This window comes from Hermetia illucens, chromosome 2, assembly GCF_905115235.1.
Source record: "Hermetia illucens chromosome 2, iHerIll2.2.curated.20191125, whole genome shotgun sequence".
In the NCBI taxonomy this organism is placed as follows: Eukaryota; Metazoa; Arthropoda; class Insecta; order Diptera; family Stratiomyidae; genus Hermetia; species Hermetia illucens.
Genome location: NC_051850.1, coordinates 99230078 through 99254431, shown reverse-complemented (window position 1 = coordinate 99254431; position 24354 = coordinate 99230078). Strand labels below are relative to the sequence as shown.

Genomic DNA, 24354 nt, shown 5'->3' with positions numbered 1-24354 from the left:
ATAATACTAATTGATGCATTTTCTGATAAGTGGGGAAATACTATTCCACGGAACCAAAGCATTTGAATCGGCATTCCTATATACATATGTATGCATGTACGTTTGTACCTGTATCCAATGTATGTATAAGAATGAAAAGAATTCTCAGGGGGAAAATCCCATTGTATTTCCCACGCCATTCGAACCGTTATCAATATTTCCACTTAATTGCTGTTGTCTTTGGGTAGTCTAGTGACAAATTAGCAAACGAATGACTCAAACTCGGAAAACAATAGATAAAAAATTACAGAAAAAGATAGTAAAACATGCACAGACTAATGTCTGAAACCCACCTTGCCGCCATCGCCCAACACCTTCACTTATGCAAGTTTAAACCAAAGAACTCCTACGTGTAAATATGTTTTGTACACAACTTCCAGTAAAAATGATTGAAAGTGAATTATTGGGTCTACTTGTTAAATGTTGCAGACTGGGCTGCGCGGCTTGTGAAAAGTGTCAGGTGAAGACAGAGGTGGAGAAAGAACTCGCGGAATAACGGCACATCCGCTCATGCATGCATATTTTCATAACCGATGCGAATTCTTAGGGCTTTCCGAAGTACTTAGGAGACAAAATTCCTTTAGGTTTCTTCCATTATGTGCCGATCAAATACCATCTCATCACAACACCACAAGGGTTACTCAAAAAATCTCCTAAATGCTCTCAGCTAAAGAGAAAATTCGCGAGAAAGAGAACGTGTTCCAACGGGAAAGAATCTAAAGAGAAAAAGCTCCTCTATCTCTTAATTCTCTCTTACTGGAAAGATGCATGACATTTGCTCTTTTTTAGTGGTTTAGGACAAAGTTAAGAGAACCTTGGTCAATGAAGCTATGCATTCCCAAACAGAGCAACCGGCTTAATTTTGGGACAAAAACGATAACACGAGGTAGGAGTTTGGAACCGCCCACATGCTTTGTTGCTCTGGGAACTACGTAAATGATAGGATGTGTACCAGCTCGGAACTGGAATTTTTCAAGTCTGAACAAAATGACGGACTGAATTTGTTTGTATTTCATTGTAACAATATTGCATTAGCCATGAATTCGTCGAATGAACGTATTTGTATGCATTGAGAAAAAAATTAATTAAAAATGTAAATTCTAACTATTGGAAGCAATCTTTCCAAATAGAAGAGAAGAAGCGTTTTCTTAAATATTGAATATAAAATATTATGTTTAGATCTCCTGGAAAGAACAACCAAACTAAGGTATAACCTTTAGAAAAGCAAAAATATGCTATCCAAAAACATACCCTGTGACAATACTACTGGAAAGATCTAATCTAATTTGTGGCGAATTTTCAAGTACGTGCAAAAACTAATTGATTGCCAATGTATGACGCCCCAACTTTATGCCCGATTTGAAATTTTATAGGTCGTATTTAAGAATAGATAATTGTATTAAATTAATAGTTCACGCATTGATTGACTAATCAGGAAAGATAGCTCTCATTGTTAACTTATACCTCTTATTTTGAACTTCGTTTGTTGTCTAAAAAGCGTTAATATCTACGGTATGAACTGGAGATCGATGAAGTGAGTTGTCTTATTGATTTCTTATTTATCTGACACGGTACTCATTTATAATTCTGAAAATTTTTATAATTACCAAGCGTTTTGGTGTTTGCAGTACTGCAGATGCCAAGAACTTATAAACTAGTCGAGAAACTGGAAACCGGTCGCTTCAGATGTGAAACCGTATTTGCCGGGAACATGAGGATTATTCTATTTGTACGTACGTACCTTGATTCGTTCTAGAAAGTACTGTATCTAGAATCACCTATGTTGTTATATACCATCACAAAATAAATTGGGCATTAAAATGAAATGTTGACTTCAGGGAATGAGATTAATAAAGTACTGTAGGAATTAGTTAAATCCCACTTGACCTTCCTCGGTGATAGGAACCGCAGCAGACTTATCGAGAAAGCACGTTCAATGTCATTACAAGTGATAATGGCATTGATTAGAAAGCGGTGGAGAAATGCTAGACGTCTTTCTTAGTTAACGGGCAGGTCCTGCCAAGAAAGGGCAGGGGGCAGGGTTCCTGATGCATGTTCCGCGCAGGACGGCATCAAATTAGCCTAACCCACAAAATTCCGCGTCAGCAGGCTGACTCTTGGTACACATCAGGAGCTGGGGAAGTACCTTCAGAAAAGGCGCATCGACATCTGTGCTCTACAAGATACTTCATGGTGTGGTACCAAAAGATGTTATATAGAACACGAACGCATTGAAAAACTAAACTACTCTTCTTTAATATTCTACGCGTTCATTCATTCTGAGGGCTTCCGTGACAACATTAACCCTTCACATAACTGAGAGACAAAAGAGTCATTTTAGGTGATTCTGCCGTACAGCAAACAATCAAACATTGGTTTTTATATGCGTTCCAGATTAATAATAATAATCGTTGGTGCAACGATGCAATTGGACCAGGGCCTTGATTAGGGTACAAATTAATGTAATATTAATATGCCTATAATTCCAGCTTTCAAAAAATATAAAAAACAAAAACTTGTTCGCCAAGAAGTAAACCCCATAAAAAAACATGGAGTTATTCTAAAGATTATGTCATTTTAAAATTACACTTTTAACTGGTTTAATATTATTATGACGCAGCTCATTATATTGTATATTATTATAACTTGGAATAGTAAAATTAGTAAAAATAGTTGAAATAAATAGAAAATATTTATCATATTGTCAAAAATGATTAGCCGATCACTGAAATATGTCCCCAAATTCCTGAAATTTTGGATTTAATCCCCTTCCAACGCAAACAATTGAGGAAAACTTAGACAAGTTGGAATACCTGAAGCTGCACGTTTCCGGTGAAAAGATTATGTGTTCATCCTTTGAGAAACGGCCTATTAACGTACATACCTTATTACGTACGCAACAACTGGAGCCTTATGTAGGAGGGTCAACTCTGTTGCGAAGAAAATGCAGTATTGCATCACCTTAACACCAACACAGTCGCCAAGGCTGTCAACCAACCAAACTCCCCTAACAGGTTTGCCAGTCGTAAACACCGACTGCGCGAGATGATAAGTGGAACTGGATGGCGCGTGCTGGAGCTTATCCGAATGCTAGCAGGCCTGCGTCCTAGAAGGGCACAGAGATTTTACCACGTGCTTGGATTCAATAGTAAAAAAAAACCTAAACTAACCCGGGATAAACAACTCTAATAGATTGATTCATTAATAGGATGATACCACCGAAAATTTCAATCCCAAAGGAGCTAAACTACCAAACGTCCTTTAAGGGAGGGAGCAAAATTACGCTCGCAGGATGGACGGGGAAGGACTAGCTTTGAGCCTCTGGCACCTACGCGGCGAGTAGCCCCCGTCTTCCTCTCTTCTTCATAAGGAGCCACATGACATGGTGGCCCTGTGGCGGTCCACCCTATCTTAAACATTGGCCTCCTTCAAATATAATGAGGGGAGGACCCTAATTAGGGCGGACTGACGCTTTCCTGGGAGAGGACTAGAACAAAACAATTCAATTCAAATGAAAATGCCAATCATTTCTATTCAATAAACTTAAAAAGTAAAACTTAATACGAATAGTAAGAAGGAAAACAAATTTGTAACATTATGTACTTCTCCAATTTGCTTCCACTTTTAATAATTAGAATATATGTAGTTTCCTTCCATACTATTTCAAGTTTTTTTTTACCTAAACTTTTCTATTTTATATCTTGATTTTCTTCCCTCTATTTGCAATATAATACCCGAAAAGAAACTTTTAGTCTCATACAATCTACATTTTAAGGTTTTATGTAAAACAAAACCTTTTTAAAATCAGTTTACTGTCTGTCTGTCTGTCATACGCATTTTTCTCGGAAACCGTTGTAGCGATTGACACCAAATTGGGTGCAAAGGTGGGAACTGTGAACGCTCACGCATATAGCGAATTACATCACTCTAGGTTGAACAATGCTATTTTTTTTCAACAAATATAGTCATGTGGAGTACCAAATGGAAGATTTCGATTAGTACTTTCCAATACCGATCTTAGCTTTGTCATCTGTTGGGAAAGTGGGGAGTGCGGGGGGCCGAAAGTGATCATTTCTTTCATGGACCCATTCTGAGACCAACCGAAAAATTTGAAAAAAATACTGAACTTTTAGAAAAAAGTTCTAATTCCAGACATTTTTATTTCTTATTGTTAAATAATTGAGGTCCTGCCTGATAACGATCAGAAAATATAACTCGTCTGCCGGAAGTTGGCATTGCCATGGAGGCTTCCTGATCCTGTTGGTCGGAGATCGGGTTCTCTTCGATATCGTCGGCCATCGCGTAAACAGGCTTAAGCCAATCAGTGGATACTTTTCAACTTTCAAGAACTACCAATTCAACTTTAAAGCCATTTCAACTCTAAAGAACTGCTGATCACCCGATATGCGGGTATGGATGTTGGAGTATTTTCTTTGGACCATGTTACGGATGAAAACATGGCTTGTTGTTGCCGGTCTCTGAATATGAAGATTCTTTCGCTGTCATGTTGACTCCCATTGACTACACGTAACATTTGGAAACGTTGTTTCAACTTATTGGCGAAATTACACGTGTATACCAGCTCGTTGTTGGACTGTAAGTCGGAAAATTCAGCATTACAGGGCATTGTTCATCCTGCCGAGACAAAGAGGGAAATCTGATTTCCGACAAAATGGACATATTGGTTGAGTACTTTGATGACATGCTCAACAACCAGAACATCGGCGAGTTGGAGGTCCCGCCAATTGACGACGACGAACAAAATACTGCCACCACCAAGTGTAGAAGAAACAGTCCGTACAATTCATCGACTTAAAAATCAAAAGTCGCCAGGAGCCGATGGAATTACAGCCGAATTCGTTAAATTTGGAGGCGACCAATTACATCAAGTGGTTCATCAACAAGGTGTGGGACAGCGAATCAATGCCTGACGACTGACAAAGAGGCATTATCTGTCTCATACATAAATAGGGAAATACCACACAGTGCAGCAATTATCACCTTGCTGGCTACCATCTATAAGATATTCTCCGCTATCTTGCTGGGCCGGATAGCACCATACGCCCAGAACATCATTAGTCCATACCACTCCATGCAAATCAGCAACAGATCAGATTTTCTCTCTGCAGCAAGCGATGGGAAAACTGTCGGAATACGAGAGACGAGACGTACAAACCGCCTTCATCCAGATCCAGCAGGCGGTGTGAGATCTTGGGCTACACATCAATTAAGGCAAGACAAAATATACGGCGGCAACGTCAGCACCGAGAACATACCAACCAACAACATCAAACTGCGCTGGTTAAACGGGAAGAATAAAGATAGGAGACTACAACTTTGAGACCGTTGATAATTTCTCCTATCTAAGGTCACAACCGATAACAGCTACGACGATGAAATCCGCGCACGGTTGTTGGCAGCCAACAGAGCCTCGAAACGTCTCACCATTGGGTCAAAGTTCCTACTGTACAAGACTATGATCTTGACAGTCCTCATACATTCCTCGGGGGCCTCGGTTCTTAGCAAGAAAAATTGCGAACTTTTGGCCGGTTAAGAGAAGGATCCTCCAAAGAATTTTGGGCCCCCTACATGAGGATGGACGATTCCGTAGCCTACATAATGACGAAATCTATGAGCGATACCATGACCGTCAGGTTGGGGATAAAATCCGGCTCAATAGGTTATGGTCGATGGATCACTCAATCCGTATGGATGAGGATGATCTAGCCTGGAAAGTCTATAAGGACACGAAAAAGAAGACGAGGCAGACCCTACCTGAGATGGAACGATGGCGTAGATCAGGACGCCAGATAGCTTTTAGCGATATCGAATTGGTGGACCTCGGCGCAAAACCGGGATGTCTGGAGTGCTTTATTAAGGCAGACCTAGATTGGATACCGGTTGGTGCGCCGTTGTTGATGATGATTGTGATATCTTATTGCTGCTTTGAGCTGACGATAAAAACTCTCGGCCATGCCATTAGCTGCCGGATGTTATGCTATAATTCTGATGTAGGTTGCATCTACCAGGTTGCTGACTTCTTGAAACAACCTCGATTTAAACTGTCTTCCTTGAACTGTGCTGATCCAAAGTGGTATGCCGAACCTGAAAATCCATGTGTCGAGGAATATTCGTTCAACTGTGATGGCTTCTTGATCGTGGATTCATGTAATTTCCGGCGAACATGAGAAATGGTCTACCATAGTCAAGAAGTATCGTTGCCCTAGCATAACGATAAGATCCAGATGAATGTGGCGCAAAGGTCCCGACTGGTGCAGTTACATGACGAGTCACTTTTGATTGCAACCACGCGTCCAATTCCTGCAATCGGTTTTGATTGCATGGGTGGGATAGGTAGTGTAAGCTGGTGAAAACATTTTTTCGGAATGGTTGAGTGATGTGAAGTCGGATGGTACCAGTGGATACATCTCACCATAGCTTGCAGCTGACACCCGGAACCTGATATTGCTTTACTCGAAGCCCTGTGTTTTCTTTTTGTAGCATTTTGAGTTCTTCGTCCGGGGACTGAGACGTTGCAAGCTTTGCGTAATCGCTATATGATTGAAATTCCTCAATGCGCGATAATGCGTCAGCGACAACGTAGTCGCAACCGGATACATGCCAGATATCGGTGATAAACTGTCCAATATAATCTTGATGGCGAAATTAACGTAGTGAGCACTCGTTCCTTTTGTGGAATGCGAAGGTTAGCGGTTTGGGATCCGTAAAGGTGATGAACTCTCGTACCTCAACCGTGCTTTCTTGAAAAAAACCAATGCTTGCCAGCAACAATTAATCTGCTGTGGGAGGACTGCTCCAACCGCGAAGTCAGATGCATCGCAAAAAATAGACAAAGGTGCGTGAGATTTGCAAGCAGCGTCACCTGTTCGAGTGTGGTTTTAGAGCTTCAAAAGCTTGGGTAGATTCGCTCGTCCAGTTGACTGGAAAATATCCTTTAATTTTGCCGTGAAGAATCTCGTTGAATGGTGCCTGTACTGCTGCTGCTCTAGGTATGAACCGTCTATGAAAATTTAACATACCTAAGAATGCTCTAAGTTCCTTCACGTTTGTTGGAGGGGCTGCAGCGTCTATAGAGCCGTGATGGGGTGATTCAGAAGCCGTTCCTCTGCAGATCACGTGCCCTTCACTCTTGTTAAAAGCCATCCAGAGGTTATTCCCCCAGCAAGAGGAGGGCACTGACAGCTTCCAGCAATATCTGAATATTACGCAATGCCGCCAGTCACCGATGACTGGAAATCTGCCGTAACTCCGGGTCAGGATGGTGTACCGAATAGCTTGCCGTCAAATTCAAACCGGTCATGTTCGCTGAGTTGTTCGAAGCGTGTATGTCCGAGGGGATATTTCCTAAATCATAGAAGTGGCAGAAGTTAGTACTACTTCCTAAGCCAACCTCCTACAGACCCATGTCTTTTGAGGACTGTGGCGAAAATGATAGAGCGAGTAATCTACAATACATTACTCGCGGTTGTCAACCGCCAGTTGGGCCTTTCAGATCGGCAGTATGGGTTTCGTGAGATTAGATCAACCATTGATGCCATCAAAATTGTTACTGGCTTGACCGAAGATGCGATTCACACAAAGGTATTATTAGCAAATATTGCGTGGTGACCCTGGACGTGAGAAATGCATGGTGAATGCATGGTATGCCCGCCTATCTCGCAGCTTTTGTCAATAGCTATCCACAAGAGCGAAGGCTTTGGTATGACACTGATGACGGACCCCAGGAGTACGTTGTCTCTGCGGATCTCCCACAGGGTCCTATACTGGGCCCACTGCTGTGGAACATCATGTATAACGATGTTCTTAATCTTCCGGTTCCGGACGAAGTGACGGTGGTGAGTTACGCCGACAATATAGCACTGATTGTAGTCGCAAAGAATCGCGAAGGTGGTAAGTTATACTCATGCTGTTCAGCGCTGGCTAGAGAGTTATAGTCTGCCGCTTGCGGGGGAAAACACGGAAGCGGTCCTCATCACCAACCGCCGCAAACAAATTATGTCTCAGATGATGCAGCATTCGTCATCTCGGGAATGATGCCCATTGACATCTTGGCAGATGAGATGTCGAACAGATACAATGCGAAGTCTATCTCTCCTTTATCGCACACGAAGAACACCGAAAGTGAGATAAATAGTTGGCAAGAGCGGGGGGGGGACGCTCGGGAAAGGTTCGGTGGAAACTCTAGGAGAGTTGCTTGTACCAAAAAATCTGGTGCAATTTCTAGGCCAACTGTGGGTCATGGTATATTTCGAGCTGTCAACTCTGATAGCCTCTATAAAATAGCTAAATAATGAGATTAAAAACCAGTTACTTTTTTGTACTCTCAAAGGATAGATTAAAGGAGCTAAGAAAAAATGAATAAAAATAGGCATTGTTTGGCCTTCTGCCAATACTGTACACAATCCTTTCAGTACAGCCTGCACAATAACAAAAGGGAATTTACTATTACGCTATTCTGGGAAACAGAAAATGACGCTAATATTGATCACTTCGTATATCCAAACTGGCTAGTGGTCCAAAGCTTTCTATAAGAAAGGAAAAAGTTAAAGATATTAACGGTGTGTTTCTCAGTCATGATGACAAACAGCTTAAGGAGCGCTTCACGGCGATTATCAATCGTATAACCTGGTTTCATCCCCAATAAACGAAATTACCAGTCACTGTAATGGAATGCTTCTCAAACAGAGGTGAAATCCTAAAGTCATGAAACTGCTACCTGAAGCCACTACAGTTTGTGAATATACGAAAATACAGGAAAATTAAGGTCTTTTACATGGTACAGAAAGCACCGGACTTGACAACTGAAAGCTTATTGCATGCTATAGGAAACCTAGAACCCATCAAATGACATCTCAAACTGTTGATTGATAAAGAGCAGATTAGTTGCTTTCTGCTCTGTGCAGGAATGGCATTCCTGAGGAACTAACTATGATATAGCGCGAAGTGCCATATGCATCTAGGGGAAAGCGATAGGCTTGCATTTTGTCACCGATATTACATCTTCTTGCGATTTGTGTGTGATTCTTTCTGCACTTCGACTACGCCGACGAAGAATCGTGATAGAAATAAATATCGAAAAGAAGATTCTAAGTCTACTTTCTTCCTATCTGGATTAACGGTTGGAACATCGCAGGCGTTGAAAAAGCTGTGTATCTAGGTAACTTGATTCCTGCAGGCGGTGGCACCAAGCTCGTATAACTAGACTCACTGACAGCACTATGCAGGTAGGTAGGTTATTTACTGTGAAAGGTGAGAAAAGAAGGAAAGGAAAGATTCTTGTGATGAAATTCATCATACCAGATTGAACTCTGAAAATATAGTGCATTCTTTATGCTAAATCATTACTATATGTTTGTTGTAAATCTGCAAAAATCGTGATGCATCCGCTTCATTGATGATCGCAGAAGACGAACACTCATCTCGTCTTGTCTCTTCAACCCGTCATTTCTCCGTTAAATATTCCATATTTCCATTTTGTTCTCTTCCGGAACAATAATTCCTACTTCTACGGATACAGACCATAGATATATGTCTCTTGTCCACTCTTTCGTGGAGTAAACGGTATCCCGACAGTATCTTTTTCGCAGTGTTACTTTCTTTTCCTATTTGTTTATTTTTAATTCTGGGGCAACAAAATCGAGATTATTGAAAAGTCCGAAAATTGTGCCTTGTGAGTTGGGGCTTAAGAATACACTCAAAGTCTTCTCTGTTTGTCGTAAAAAGCGACTAAATTAAATTAAATTTGAAGGCTAGCAACCTGGAAATTTTGAAACTCTACTGCTACCAAAACGTCAACCACGCCTCGAATAGGCACTGACCTCACGACAATGACCTTTGGCTATCGAAAACGGGCTATGACTACAGATGCCAGATTTCGGTTCAAGTTAAGGAGCCTCACAATTGTACAATACTATGGACCAACGGAGACTTCCGATATAGTGGAAAAGGATGCTTTCTACGAGCAGTTAAACGCAGTTCAGAGAAGGTTTCCTAAAGGTGACATTATGATCGTGGTGAGTGATTTGAATGCCAAGGTGGGATCTGGTAACATCTTGCTCGAACATGTGATGGGGAAGCACGGTTTGGCAACCGAAACGGTAATGGTGGAAGGTTCGTGGATTTCTGCAACTTCCACTGCCTTGTTATTGGTCCCAACATTGTTGGAGCAGAGCCAGATCAGTTGGATTTGAACTGACCGACGCCGTATGAACAACCAGATGGATCACTTCGCGATCAGCAGTATATTTAGGAGCTGCCTTCTGGACATGCATAACAAGAAAGGCGCTGACATCGGCCTCGAAAGGGATCACTATCTGATGGTCGCTAACGTTAGCATGTGAGTTATGTCCGCCACTTATCCCAGGGCTGGGGAGCTGGGGCCCCCTAAGTTCAATATCGACCGCTTGTGTGACCTAGCTGTCGCTCTGGGAGAGCTATCTTGTTGATTCGATGGCAGATATACTGAGTACATCGCCTGAGAATATCGATGAGCATTGGGTCGTCATTAAAAATGATCCTTTCACGGGTGTTACACAGGTTGTCGGTCACGTCGCGAAGGGGCGTCATAAGATCTGACTGACTGCGGAATCGTGCTAGAGGGTCGATGAACGGAAGATGTTGAAGGCTCTATTGACTGTGGGTAATGGCGGGCGTGACGGACTTGAACTACGGTACCGAGCGAAATTCCAAGAAGTTCAGCGTATGCGTATGCCGTAATAAGAGAAATTTGTTATTGCTCTGGTCAGGGAAGCGAAAGGTACCGCAGATCGCAATCATTTCAGGAACGTATACTGCATCAAAATAAAACTTGCATGTGGTCGCAAATCTTTCGATAGTCCTGTGAAAGACCTTAACGGTCGACTTCTTATCTACAATGATGAACAACTGAAGAGGTGGAAAGAATACTTCACCATGGTTCTTAACTGTATCACATGGATGAAATGATCAATCGCCGTAACATGCAGACTGTTCCTTCAAGCAGAAGCGAAATCATTTCGGCAATAAACGCAATCAAATCGAGCAAAGCGCTGGGCTTCACGGTCTACACCCAGGGTTATTTATTGCTGCACCTGCAGTTACTACAGATCTGCTGCTTTCACTCGTACGGAAATCTTGGGAATCCGAGATCTTTCCCAGAGAGTGGGAGACGGGGATGATCGTCAAGATCCCAAAGAAGGGGATTCTTTTTGAGTGTAACAATTGGAGGAATATCTGTGTGCTCTACAGCATATTAAAGAACATCTCAAAAGCTTCATCGACAGGGAGCAGACTGGTTTCCGCTCCGGATCCTCCTGCATGGACCACATCGGCACTCTATGGATCATTTTGGAACAGTGCGGAAAGTTTAGATCTTCACTGCACCTGCTCTTCGTCGATTTCAAGAAAGCTTTCGATAGGGTGAGCGGCGAGTGTATCTGAATTATTGTACGTAAGAGGAGAACCTTGCAGCTATTATCAAAGCGACATATGATGGCGCAGGATGTCACCTGCTGCACCCAGGTAAAATCTCGGAGGATATTCTTTTTGTATAGGTGACATTCTTCATGTTGCTTTCTTCGGAGGACATGGAGCAATTCAATGGGCAATGACATCTTTCCTCAAGCACCTCGACTACAATGATGACATCTCGCTCACTGCGTCGAGGGTGGTAAGAATATAGTTAGACACCCCCCAATTTTTAAATTAAATAGCCTAGAAAACCAAAGACAGTGCATACTTTTGAAAATATCGAGCATATAAGATTCCACCCTTACGAATTTCCAAAGAACGGTTAGGCGAATTTTACAACATGGTTTCATAGAAAACTATTTAATTTAATTAGAGAAGAGGAAGACATTGAGATGAATTAGTGACAAGGTCAATTTCCAAATGACTGGGTACTGGGAGAATTTGAAAAGCTGACTAAAGGTGGTGCCATTAGCGTCTTCGATAATATGGCATGTAATCCGCCCTGATAGCAGCTCTTTACCTAATATTTGCCTGAATATTGAAATACCCGGAAAACGACTCCAAAACCGACCGAAAAAACAATGATTTGATATGATAAATGAACATTTTAGGACTTTTCATTCGGGATTAACTCTAGGGTGATCCCAATCCGGCAAATTTATCCCTTTTAAAGCCCCGTCAGGTCTGAAGGAGGAAATTCATCTACTGTACGAGTTCGATCTCGGAAACAGAGCGGCAGAGGCATGGCGAAATTTATGTGACATTTACGGCGACAACGGTGTGACCGAGTTGTATGTCAGCAATAGTTCTTTCGTTTTGGAGAAAAACGGATTGAAGTTTAGTCGCCTTCTGCAAGGCGAAATAAGCTTAAAAACGACGAATTTTTAGTGGTATTGGAAGAGGAAGATAAATTAAGTGTTGCTGAATTCTCGGAGAGGTAGAACGTTCACCGAATCACCATAGGAATAACAGTCTGATCCTTGAGCTATGTTACGACATTCGATTCCTGGGTTTCCCAGGAGTTATCCCTCAAGAACTAGGAAGACTACCTGAACAATTGCGTTTCACACCGGAATAGATAAAAATAGAAAGTTTTACAGGGCATGTGGTGGTATATTGGGATTACCCACTAATAACTGTTAACATACAACCAAACCCTAACAATGGAAGTGGCTCTAAGCTGCACCCATCTAGGGCCTCTCACAGCAGCGGTGAAGGAAAAATGTCCAACCCTGGTGAATAGAGGTAACATCAAATTTGATCATAACAATTGATCATGCTGCACTGTGGAAAATTGCAGAGTTAGGTTGGCGACGGTTGGTTCAAAACTGGTACTCCCATGACTTAGCCCCTTAAGGTTTTTACTTACTCGTTAGAAAGGAGAGATATTTTTTAACAAAGACACTTTTAAACTTTACTGATTTCACCTCATCGAAATCAGCTGATTTTGACCAAAAGGAGAACTTTTTGCTACCAAATCGTTGATATCTTATTACTCATTATGGAAAGCTACGGCTAAGCTAGTTACGCAGATAAAATTACTAAATTGATATATACTCACAAATGTTATTGTTCGTCTGCTCGCATATATAATACATATGTAGTGATAGCTCGTGCACTTACCTGTAAAAGATGTTAAGGTACATTTTATAATTCTTTATCGAATTTTTCTGTGATGTAACTACATATATGATAATGATTCCTGCAATGCTTAAGTACGTTCATAAATCAGCTCGGCTCATACATTTTGAGACATTCATATCAAATTGGCTAGATTAACCTCATCAATACCACCAGTATACTAAAAATTCCAATATCTGATCCACGTTCAGTCGAATTTCTCGAATCATTAACAAAAGCAACAAAATAATCAACAAAGATAAACCTGCTTTTAAACGGCAAAAAGATGCATTCAGTGGGTGGTCGGTATCTGATCATAAATTATCACCAAAAAGTCGAAAACTCGTTGACCACCGCCTTCACACTGTTGTTGTTTCAACAAGTTTGTTTAGCATTTCGATCAGGTAATCGGGATACGGTTTAGATACCTAACAACCAACATAACCAGGCTCACAACGGCAGTCTGTCATTAAGACCTTCTAATTATCCGCTAATTGCGTGATGATCACGGCGGATCATTTATTGTACCGTAGGTATTTCTACTGTCCAAAGGCTGCACACACACAACATGTGGCTTCGAGAGGTCGACCTTTACCTCTGAATTGATCGTTAGGTGGTTAGAAGATATCCCAGGGGAGTGTTATCCTTATTTCGTTGATGACGGGTGTGATTAACGCCGGCAAACATCAAGCAAGAAACAATCGGGGCTCTATTTAGTCAAGCCGACAAGATCGTGTGTCTTTAGGAAATTTCAATGCGGGTTTTTCGCATTCTGTTCACTAGATCTTAATCACTCATTTAGGTAACAGGATTGATTCGATCTACATTCAACGAAAGAAGTAAATTTCCATGGATGAAGCGAATTGGATAGGAAATTTTTGGAGGATCAGCCAGCTAAGGAGTTTTCTCAACTGTGGGGTTCGATTCGAAATTTTCATTTGAAATAAAATTCGGTTAATTCTAATGAATCTAGAGCTAGTGTTTGCTCTATTGCTGATATAACTTAAAAACAAACAGGATGCGAATCGATAACTTTCGCTCCACACTGTAGACAAGTGGATTATAAATGGGGTGTCCAAACGACTGTTACGAACTGAGAAATTGGTTTATCAGAGTTTTTGTTTTTAAGATTATATGGCGCTAACCAAACACCATTTCCAAATATCCGAAAGGAGACTGCAACAGTTGATGCCAAGCCTCCGATCCTTTGAACTTGAACCGATCGTGAAATGCCACCCAGGATCTTGTTAATAATAAATGACCAACAAAGTAATTATCTTTGATTACTCACTAGGAAATTTAATGGTATGATAGCAACCTGATAGAACCGAAGCAAAATGTGAGGTAATACTATATAGAAAACTATATACACATCCGCTGCCTAAGGTTTATATAGCGCATTTTCGGTAGGTAAAAATTAGCAACAAGCACGTTTAGAAAAGCAGGAAAAAGTAGTCATAGCCTGAATGGCTTGACAATCTGATGGTTGAACATTTCGTGCGCCCCGAGTTTGAATCCTGATTTTAGTCATCAATGCTTGTGTTTGTCTTTGTTCCGGTTCCAGTACGGCACGTTTCTTACGTGGACAGCATTTGTTTTTAAGGTTTTATAGAAAATAAGGCTTTACAAAGTGGTCCCTTTTCTTAAAGACACATTTTCAGAAGTTACCCAACCGAAAAATCTGATAAAAAGCATGATCATTCCTGTATACGGTATCTACGCCCCGAAACACTTCTACTTTTTCCCGTTCAGAAACGGAGTCGACTCGTCGTGATCGATTGCGCCATTTTGCTCTATTAAAGGCCTGATCCGGATGCTTTTGGTCACTTACCATCGCCTTCGATGTTCAGACAAATCTTGGCGAGTGAATTCTCGTTAGCGAAAATTACAAGGGCAGACCATCGAACATCGCGGATATCCTCATTTCAGATATGATCAAAGCGTGTAACGCCAGTACTTCAACGCAACTCCTTTGTCTCGATTACTGCAAGAAGCCGTTCAATCTCGAAATCTATTCAGATAAAGTTAGTAATAGTATTTTATTGTATTTTGGAAACTTACTGCAGACCCCCTTAAGTTTTCCCTACAACCATAAAATTTTCTAATGCAATAACAAACAACAGTTTTGGGAATGATTCTGGAAGATGGTTGGTGGAAATCCTACTAATATTAATAAAGTTTGGAGTGAAATTATAGTAACCTAAAACAAAGAGCCAACACCACATTGAGGTGGATAGTCATATACGCCATATACGCTATGATCGTGTTTATATAATATATAAGATCGGCAAGGATATCTCACTGCGTTCTACAAAAACTATTGTGCACCTTCGCTGATTAAAGTAACCGACAGAAACTTTATTACGTTTCCTACTCCCAAGTGTTTGAGCCTAGCATCTGGTATTAATGTTCCCCAGGTGCCGGGACCTATCTTGCACAAGTGCCGGATGAGTGAAGGTTTCATCACTCTCCTCACAGAATCTACAGACAGTGTCTATAGATATCCCCAGCTTCCTCAAGTGATAGTTTAGTCTGCATTGACCAATGAGTATTCCCATTATGATCCGGAGATTCTTCCTGGTTTAAACAATGTTTGGAGGGTTTGGACTGTTCCATCCCTAGTAAGGTCGCCAAGTAAAGTTTCTCTTCCTCTAACTAACAAAGAACTCATTTACGACTACATAGAATGTATAGCGAGAAATTATCCAGACGTTATTGAGCGAGCCGACCGTCTTCAGTCTGTTAAGGCATTCCCATATCAGTTTGGAATTTACCTGGTAGGGCCTAAGTGCCGCTTGGCTGTTGGTTAGAATAGCAATGTTTTGCCTCATAAAGTCCCTTTCCAGGTTGAAGAAGACCTATCTGTCTATGGTGTATATTTCCGCCTGAAATATGCTGGTATGCTGACTCATTGCTTCAAAGTGCGTTTTCCCTGGACCAATGGCCCCAATGCCTGGTCCCTCTGCCATAAGTGATCCGGCAGTTTACCAGATAATTTATGCACAGTACCGCCTCTCTGCATCAGTAACTAGTGGTTCGAAGTGCGGTTTGAATTCTGTCACATACGGTATCATCATGTAGGAGGGAATGTGATCAATATTGCCCTCGCCCGTGACTATTACCCTGATTTGACTGACGTACTTATTTACAGCTGAGTCGATTGATATTCGATGTCAAGTCACGAGACAAATCCCACTGCCATAGTAAGGTTTGAACCGTGACCTCCCGTTCGAGAGCTTAGTACTCTAACCTCTGGGCTATTCGGACACTACCCATGCCCCACATTAATCGTGATAATACCCGATCTTGAATATTGTTCATGACAATAGAATTTGTACCTGTCGGTACTTCGGTAATTTGCCTACTCCCAAACATTCTGCCCATTCAGCAGACCAGGGTGTTTCCTACAGCCTTGCGGATTGGGGCACCTCGTACCTCTGTGTGCGATGTGTTATCGAACGCTCCTTTGATGTCCAAAAAGGGCACAGTGCTATTTCCTTCGTTTCTATGACATCCCGTAATACATCCGTCAGCTGATATAAAGCAGTTTCCGTTAACCGTCCTTCCCGGTAAGCGTGCTGCCATGTGTTCTGAAAAAGTTGGCAAAATTGACCGTGACGGCCCGCCCGCAAATACCGAAGCTCCATCAAAGTTCTCGGTTGACACGTTCTTGCTCGCTTCTGTGTTAGCCAGGCTCGGCACAGTGAAGGGGGGTCCTTAAAGCGCTTTGATCCGTTACGTATCATTTGTAGAAAATCAACGTGTCTATACCGATGCGTGGGTCCGCACCGGATCTAAAAATGAAACAACGAATGAGGGAATTCACGACTGTCTAACGAAATAAACCAGAACACGAGCTAAACCTGGAAAAATATCCTTGCTTCTCCTGCCTCAGATGCATATTGAGGCGCGGCCCCTGGGGTTCCCTCCCATCCTTGACATCCTTAGGTCATTATTTGGAGGATGTCTCTGGATGCTGTTGCTTTCCGCCGTGGAGTAAGAGAAACAGATGTATTATGTTTTCCTTTCTTCTCGCATGGATAGCTTGGATGCTTCTGTGGGTTGTTTTATTTCTTTACAGAATTCCCTGAAGCTTTTTTGTTTTGTTTCCCTTCTCCTTTTTCATCCTGGCAAGTTCCCTGCTTTACCAGGGTGCATCTCTTGATGACTTGACTGCTTTAGCCAAACAGCTGGCCTCATATGCGTCAATGACGACTCTGTTGAGGCCGTCCACCACTGCTTTTAGTTCTATTTTGCTCCAGATGTCACCGCATATCACTCAGCTGTCTTGTGTAGGAATCCTAATCTGTTCCTTATTATTCTATTTACTTCCGAGTTGCCCTCAATCTCGAATTTGATTGTTCTGTGATCCAACACAGGAGGCTCATCCAACACCCTCCAATTCTTGACCAAGCCGCTCATCAGACTAATTTCTAGAATTATCTCTAATATCTTTTGTATGGTATGTATTTCTAACTTATTACTGAGGATGATTTCCAGAAGGTACCGAGAAGAAGTGGTAACGCCTTCTTCTCGAAGAACTTCACCAGTCTAACGACTAATTCCGATGGAATCCGGGTGTCGTCCCCTGGGAAATATCCTGATGCCGCGACTGCCTCTCAAGTTCGACTTGGGCGGCAATGAGGTCTCTAATTAGGAACTCCGAAAGGCATATGTATTGACGTATCTTTTGAGAATGATATAAGTTCTTGATTTTTCACAAGAGGAATCCCAAATTACCTGCAGCTTTTACGGCTTCTGCGAAGTCTCCTTTCTTTGTTTCTTCTTGTGTACGTGCACAAGTATGCTACCCATTTTGTAACTTATGAAGCAGTTACGACGTTTAATAGCCTCCAAAGATGGGTCGTCTATCTCGATCGTGAGAAATTTGCCTTTGCTCTCCTCCTTGCTTCTAAAAACTCTCTATAACCACGTGCGGAAATCCATATTTTGAGTGATGAAGAGGCATGGAAGCTTCCACTCCTCAATCGCTGCGACTTTGGGAAGGTAGATCGTCACTATATGCGCCCGTAATATATCATCCCCGGTACATATCGACACTCTCGTTCCCTTCTATCGTAGCAATTTAGTGATTGTAATCCTAAGCCAGTCGACCGTGTCCTCCGTCGGGCAGTGTACCAGTATAAAACCGGGTCCAAAGCGCATGCCGATGAACACGAGCCCCTTATTCCATTCCTCATACATCTCCATAACGATGAAGTCCTCAATTATTTCCTGCTTCGCACGAGTGAGTATTTGCTCCGGAAATAGTGACAGTATCGCCAATCGAATGTCCTTCACCGCATTAGCATAATAAACGGCGGGTCTCCTGGCACCCCTGACTGCCTCGAGATTTCTTCTCTTGCGTGCATTTCCCTTTTGCGAGTTGATTTCCGCTGCTCCCCACTTCCTTGGCTCTGATGCTGAAGGCTTAGGTTTGTCCGAAGCCTTCTTAAGGGCAACCTCTGGTCTCAGAACGTCCTTCTCATGGCGTCCTGAGCTAATGAGATATGTCTCCTTTCTGACGTCTGATAGGGTGACCTCAGACGTACCTTTCCTCGTAGACCAGTGGCTTCACTACTTGACCTCCCAACTTCTCCCTTCTTGTCTGTGCCTGCCCCTGATGATTTGGTATGTATTGTTCATCAAACGAGATTATCAGGCAGGGAGGTATTTGATTTCCAGACAAACACAATTTTCAAAAGCGGAAGATAACGCGGCATGTTCATCACAATAATCATCATACAATATCGCAATCTTTTAATCAAGCAATAAAACAATCGCGCGTGGTTCGAGTGAAAACTCAATTTTTCAATGTTTGGCTAATTAACGTTTATGCTACAACAGAAGACAAGCAAGACTTATGAAAAGACGAATTCAATAGTCGCCTTGAGTTAGTATTTGATTAATTGCGCTCGAACGACGTGACGTACCTGACGTTTTCAACGCAAAGACCGGAGAAGAGCTCGTTCACCGTGGGGGATATTCTCTACACAATATAGCTAACGAAACTAACATAGCAATCTCATCGATTTGTTTTCCTCCCCGCAGATCCATAATATAATATGGACTTCACCGAATGAAATGAGCTGCCTCTAGCGTCTTTGACGCACGATCATACCCTAGGGTGTTAGATGCCCGTTCGCAAATAATAGGAGTACCAGGCTCACCCCAGCTATCAGATTCAATATTTAAAAAAAAATACTTTACAGCGTTTGAGGAATAAATGCTATAGACGCTGAACCGAAAGCTTTGATGTGAAGTGGAGTCAGCTGAAAGACACAGTCAAGATGACTGCGAAGAAAACTATCAATATCAAAATCCATTCTTCTCAAAGCAAAGGAGCAGAAGGCATACCGACACCTGTCCTACCTAGTACACTCGAAGAAAGTGGATGGCATCCCTGTTTAGTTACTAAAAGCAAGGAGTATGGGGCTGACGACCAAGCTTAACGGTTTTGTCTGACGAAACTATGCTGGGAAATTGCCGCAAAGTTATCATTTGCCCTACACAGATCTCCTTGTTATATTGCATGTTAGACAGAGCTGTCAAAAATAATCGAAAAAAGGCTCAAATCCTTCTCAGAAAAAAGGCGTCCCCGCCATAAGGACCAGGAAATACTTGGCAATATGTTATGGTCGTGGGTACGAAATTGCCGCGAAGAATAGAGAGGAAATGAAAGTGCAGGGCTTAGGAGACTCAGTCCCAGTGGCTTTTCGGAGTAGAGCGGACACCCGACCGGTTATATCCAATGAACGCAGTGCCTCAGTAGAGGTAATCCTAATTACTATCGCATCAAATGCAAGGGAGGGAGTAGACCTGTTTCCATTAACGGACCCGTTTGGAAGAAGCTCGATACATAGCAGATCCTCACCCTTGCGGGCAGAAGTCCCGACACTAGAAAATGCTACCCCCAGTGGGGAGAGTGTAGTAGGAGGATACGCAAAGAAGGAAATTATGAGGGTCAACTTTCCAAGCAACGTAGGATGCCGCGATCAATCACACCTTGCCTTTATCGCATTGAATAACCAAATCATGCGAATTTATCAAGAAACGTGACGAATATAAGGACCATGATAAGAGGTATCAAGTCGGGAGAAAAAATGAATGAAAAATGACGCTCATTTAAAACACGGAATAGGAGAGAAGAGAGAGAGGTTATCATCATCTCGAAACGAGCAGAAGGGCAATACGCTGAATTCTCAAGAGAGTGAAAGCAGACCCAGAATCACCAATTTGGGAGATAATGTTAGTCGCATTAGACGGTACCAGAAAGGAAACGTAATATTGGAGCCCAAGTATTCTAAAGATGCGACAAATTCTTGAGCCAAATTGGAAAGTCATTAAGCCCGCAAAAGGATTAGTAAGCCGAAGATCTCTATACTCTACAAGCATATATATGACATTAGCACAAAGGAAATTCGGAAAGACTTGGAAGAGTTCAAGAGGCAGCGGTAAAAACGTCCAAAAAGAGATTTGGGCAAGGTGGATGATGAAAAACAGAACAATCAATAGGTGAAGGAAGCATACGATTTCACAATGTGACGGCTTCGCAGGAGGCAGGTCATCTACTGTTGGAACAACAAAGTTGGAACTTTACGAACGGCATCTTTCCGAGCAAAAAGATTACCAGAGAATGATAATCGGGAAAGTAGATAGGTTAAGAAGCCTTTCGAAAAAGCAAAAGCAAATGCCCCAAATAGTTGTAAGAAACTGCTGACCCTAGAGTGGCAATGGAAATGCTGGGTGAAAGATAGCTTTCTGAAAAAAATCGTTGGACATTCTGTTTTCTCGCAACCAAAGAAGCGGAAGGCAAACGATGGTCAAGCTGAAGGAGTGCGTGATACCGAGAAGGAACTGTGGGAAATATGTGACAGGATAATAACGCCCCAAATGTGGATGACAACCTTAATAGAGATATGGGGCGCTAGCATGGATTTCAAAAGAAGCGCCGAATTCTGGCGACTGCAATGCCGTGTTGGCACTAAATGCGGCATTCAACTTCGCTAACTGGAACTGAATTAAAGGGCCCATTGGTTGACATAGATGGTCCTCAATATCTGGCGAGTCTGGCCGAGAATTACCACTCGGAGAGAACTTTCTAGTAGAGGATGCATGAGGGTCCCAAAAAGTACATGCTAACAGTGGGGTATCACATGGTATTGAGTCCTCTGCTCTGGAATATCATGTATAATTGAGTGCCTGTGCTAAGCCGGTTATCAATATCGCGGCACTTGCACAAATGCTGCCGAATTTTGGCTGGCGGAAAACTGTCAAATATTCTTCTTAACGGAAGTGTACGATCCATTCTTCTTTACGCATCATTTGTGTTTGTAGAAGTGTTTGCAACTCTTAGATATTTAATGTATGCGGTTTACCGACTGATGGCTTGGGCGAGGGTTAGAAGCGATTTTAGAACCATATCAGATGAGGCAGTACTGGCGGTGGTGGGCATGATTCCAGCCAACGTTCTGACGAAAGAAATGAGTCCGCTGTACTGTGGTGGTGTCCCGGAGGACGCAGAGCATTTGCGGTTCCACTGCCCAAGATTTCCGATGAAGGGAAGATAATTTAACTAAACGCTAAGAAGGAGTGTGGGTCCGGAGAATGTAGTTGCTGCGACGCTGAAGACGAAGGTAACTGCCTTACGGTTTCCTATGCAATTGTAGAAAATACAGAACGAGCTGCGCAAAGAAGTAAGGGGGAAGAAACTCAAAGGACGGGGCGTGCAAATGCCTAAAAGCAAACCCAACCGGCAAGGTAATACCGAAATGGTGGTCTTGCGGGGGCTGGAAAATCCGCAAGTGGTTTTTAGTGAAAGCCCGCTCTAGGTTAGTCCTGCGCGCGGATGAACTGGAGCAAATGTGCCTCTCTTGGATATTTACATTTACAACCCCCACTAATGAACAAAAAAATGTATGTACATGGGAACATAAAGCCTGTTTAGGGACTTTATGATATATTAGCATTGGGTAGAATTGAAAAGATGTTGTTGTTTTTATACATGCACTTCCTGCCTGCTCTATTACTAGGATCAATCTGTAGTATACGATGCGATGTAGCAAATCACGCAATTTAATTGAAAACGATTGTATTCATCACAAAAATTGTCTAAAATTTTGTAAGGAAATCTCCAATTCAATGAAATCTTAATTCTCAGGCAGAGAGTGTAAGATCTAAAAGTGCAGACCTCAAGCAAAACATGGCACATTTTTATATACACACTACTTTGCAGAAAAATTAAAAAAAAAGGACTTTTAACAATGTGCCTAAAAATGCTGGATGAAAAAAACAGTGCTCATCCGATCATCGCAGTTAAGCGTTACTGGAAGCGGTTGGTACTTAGATAGAGAACCACTTGTGTAGATTTTATCGCAACTTATTTAACTTTTTCTTTAAATCATTGTAAAATAGATTTAACTACTCGAAACAAAAGTGAGCAAACTAAGTTGCTACTGGACTTATTTTATTTTAGTTGTGAACTTCTGAATTTTTGATAATTAATTTTCAGCACTATTCATGAAAGCAAACAATACCGCAAGTCGATTTTGCATACCTAAAGTCCTAAGCTTGTTTCCGACTAGTTTCAATTTTTTCCCACTTCATTTCACGTTATTCTCTTTCATTTACTAGGAAGAAGCAAACTTTAAGGGGGATAACACAGGAGATTTTCAGAATCGATTTTTTTTATATAAAAAGTAGACAATCCCAGAATACTGAACCAACACCAACAGCTCTACTACCAAACCCTATCTCCACCTCCACGTGGTGACCGCTAAGAGCTCTTTCGTAACGAAAAGCTGCAAACGGAGAAGGATGAAGGCGAGTCTCCCTTGCCTAAAAATGGGACAAACTGTACCAACTAGTCCTCCAGGTTGGGGGTTGGGTAGGGCTGACAACCCTACACGGAAAACCGATTTTACGAAGCCACGAAAGGAGCCTCGGACAGGATGGACTTTACAACGACGAATCCGGCAACGACAACGGATTAACGATTTGCGAATTTTCTCATGGAACGTGTACAGAGATAAAGCTGATGAGCAGCTAGTCGATACCCTGTCCCAATATAGGGCTGATATAACAGCGTTACAAGAGATGCGATGGACAGGGACCGGTTTCCTGGAGAAGAGCCGCTATACCATATATTATAGCGGTCATCCAGTAAACCATGTGCTCGGAGTAGGTTTCTTAATCAGCCAAAAAATGAAACCCGTTGTTATCGGCTTCGAAAACATAAGCGAACGGCTATGCACTCAAACAAATGATAACGGATTGCGGATCATTCAATTGGCAGGGTCACACGAAATGGTTGTTGGAAGTACCTGGTTTGCGCGGAAAGCGGTCCCCAAACATACGTGGGCCTCTCCACACGGGACCACTTTCAACCAAATTGACCACGTGTTGATCGAACGCCAATGAATGTCAGAACATATAGGGGGCCAATATAGACTCGGATCACTATCTCGTTGGCATGGTGCTCCGAGCTCGAATAACTCTGACAATCAGGTGAGAGTGGACACTGAAGCCATCCACAACATAGTCCCCCGCGACACCTATAAGAGGGAAATGGGTGCCGCAATAACCACAGTCAACAGAGGACCTGGAGATGAAGCATCAACAAATGATCTTCACAATCACCTGAAGAACGTTATCATGAATACGGCCGCAAACATACTTGGCCCCAGCTGCAAAAGGAGTCGGAACGGCTGGTTTGACGATGAATGTAAGCTACCAACGGAACGCATACCGAGCAATGTTGCATTTTCAAAGAATGCGGGCACGCGCAGAGACTTATCACGAACTCCGGCGAGCGGAGAAGCGACTTCACAGACGGAAAAAGGAAGCCTGGGGAACCAACAAGTCTGTGAACTAGAAAAGTACAGCGAGCAGCCTCACCAGGCGCGCAAGTTTCACCAACAAGTCAGCAGGATGAAGCCTTATACACCTCGATGCTCATCCTGCCCAGACAAAGAAGGAAATCTGATTTCCGACAGAATGGGCATATTGGAGCGATGGGTTGAGTACTTTGATGAGCTACTGAACAACCAGAACATCGGCGAGTTGAAGGTCCCGCCAACTAAAGACGACGGACAAATACTGCCACCACCAAGTTTAGGAGAAACAGTCCGTGCAATTCATCGGCTAAAAAATCATCATAATTGGTTAAATATGGAGGCGACCAGTTACACCAAGTGGTTCATCAACTTGTGCTCAAGGTATGGGACA

The 24354-nt window shown here is 42.3% G+C and overlaps 1 protein-coding gene across 2 annotated transcripts in view; it reads right to left on the bottom strand.

The window, feature by feature from the left end:
• LOC119649061 (protein rhomboid) overlaps nt 1–24354 on the bottom strand; it is a 429203-nt gene that overhangs the window by 210643 nt on the left and 194206 nt on the right. The window contains exon 1 of one of the 2 annotated variants that reach the window (XM_038051047.1): nt 333–453. The exons of the other annotated variant lie outside the window; for it this stretch is intronic. The gene's annotated coding sequence lies outside the window, so the exon portion shown is untranslated. Of the gene's footprint in view, nt 1–332; nt 454–24354 lie in introns of those variants that run through there. 2 annotated transcript variants of the gene reach the window in all.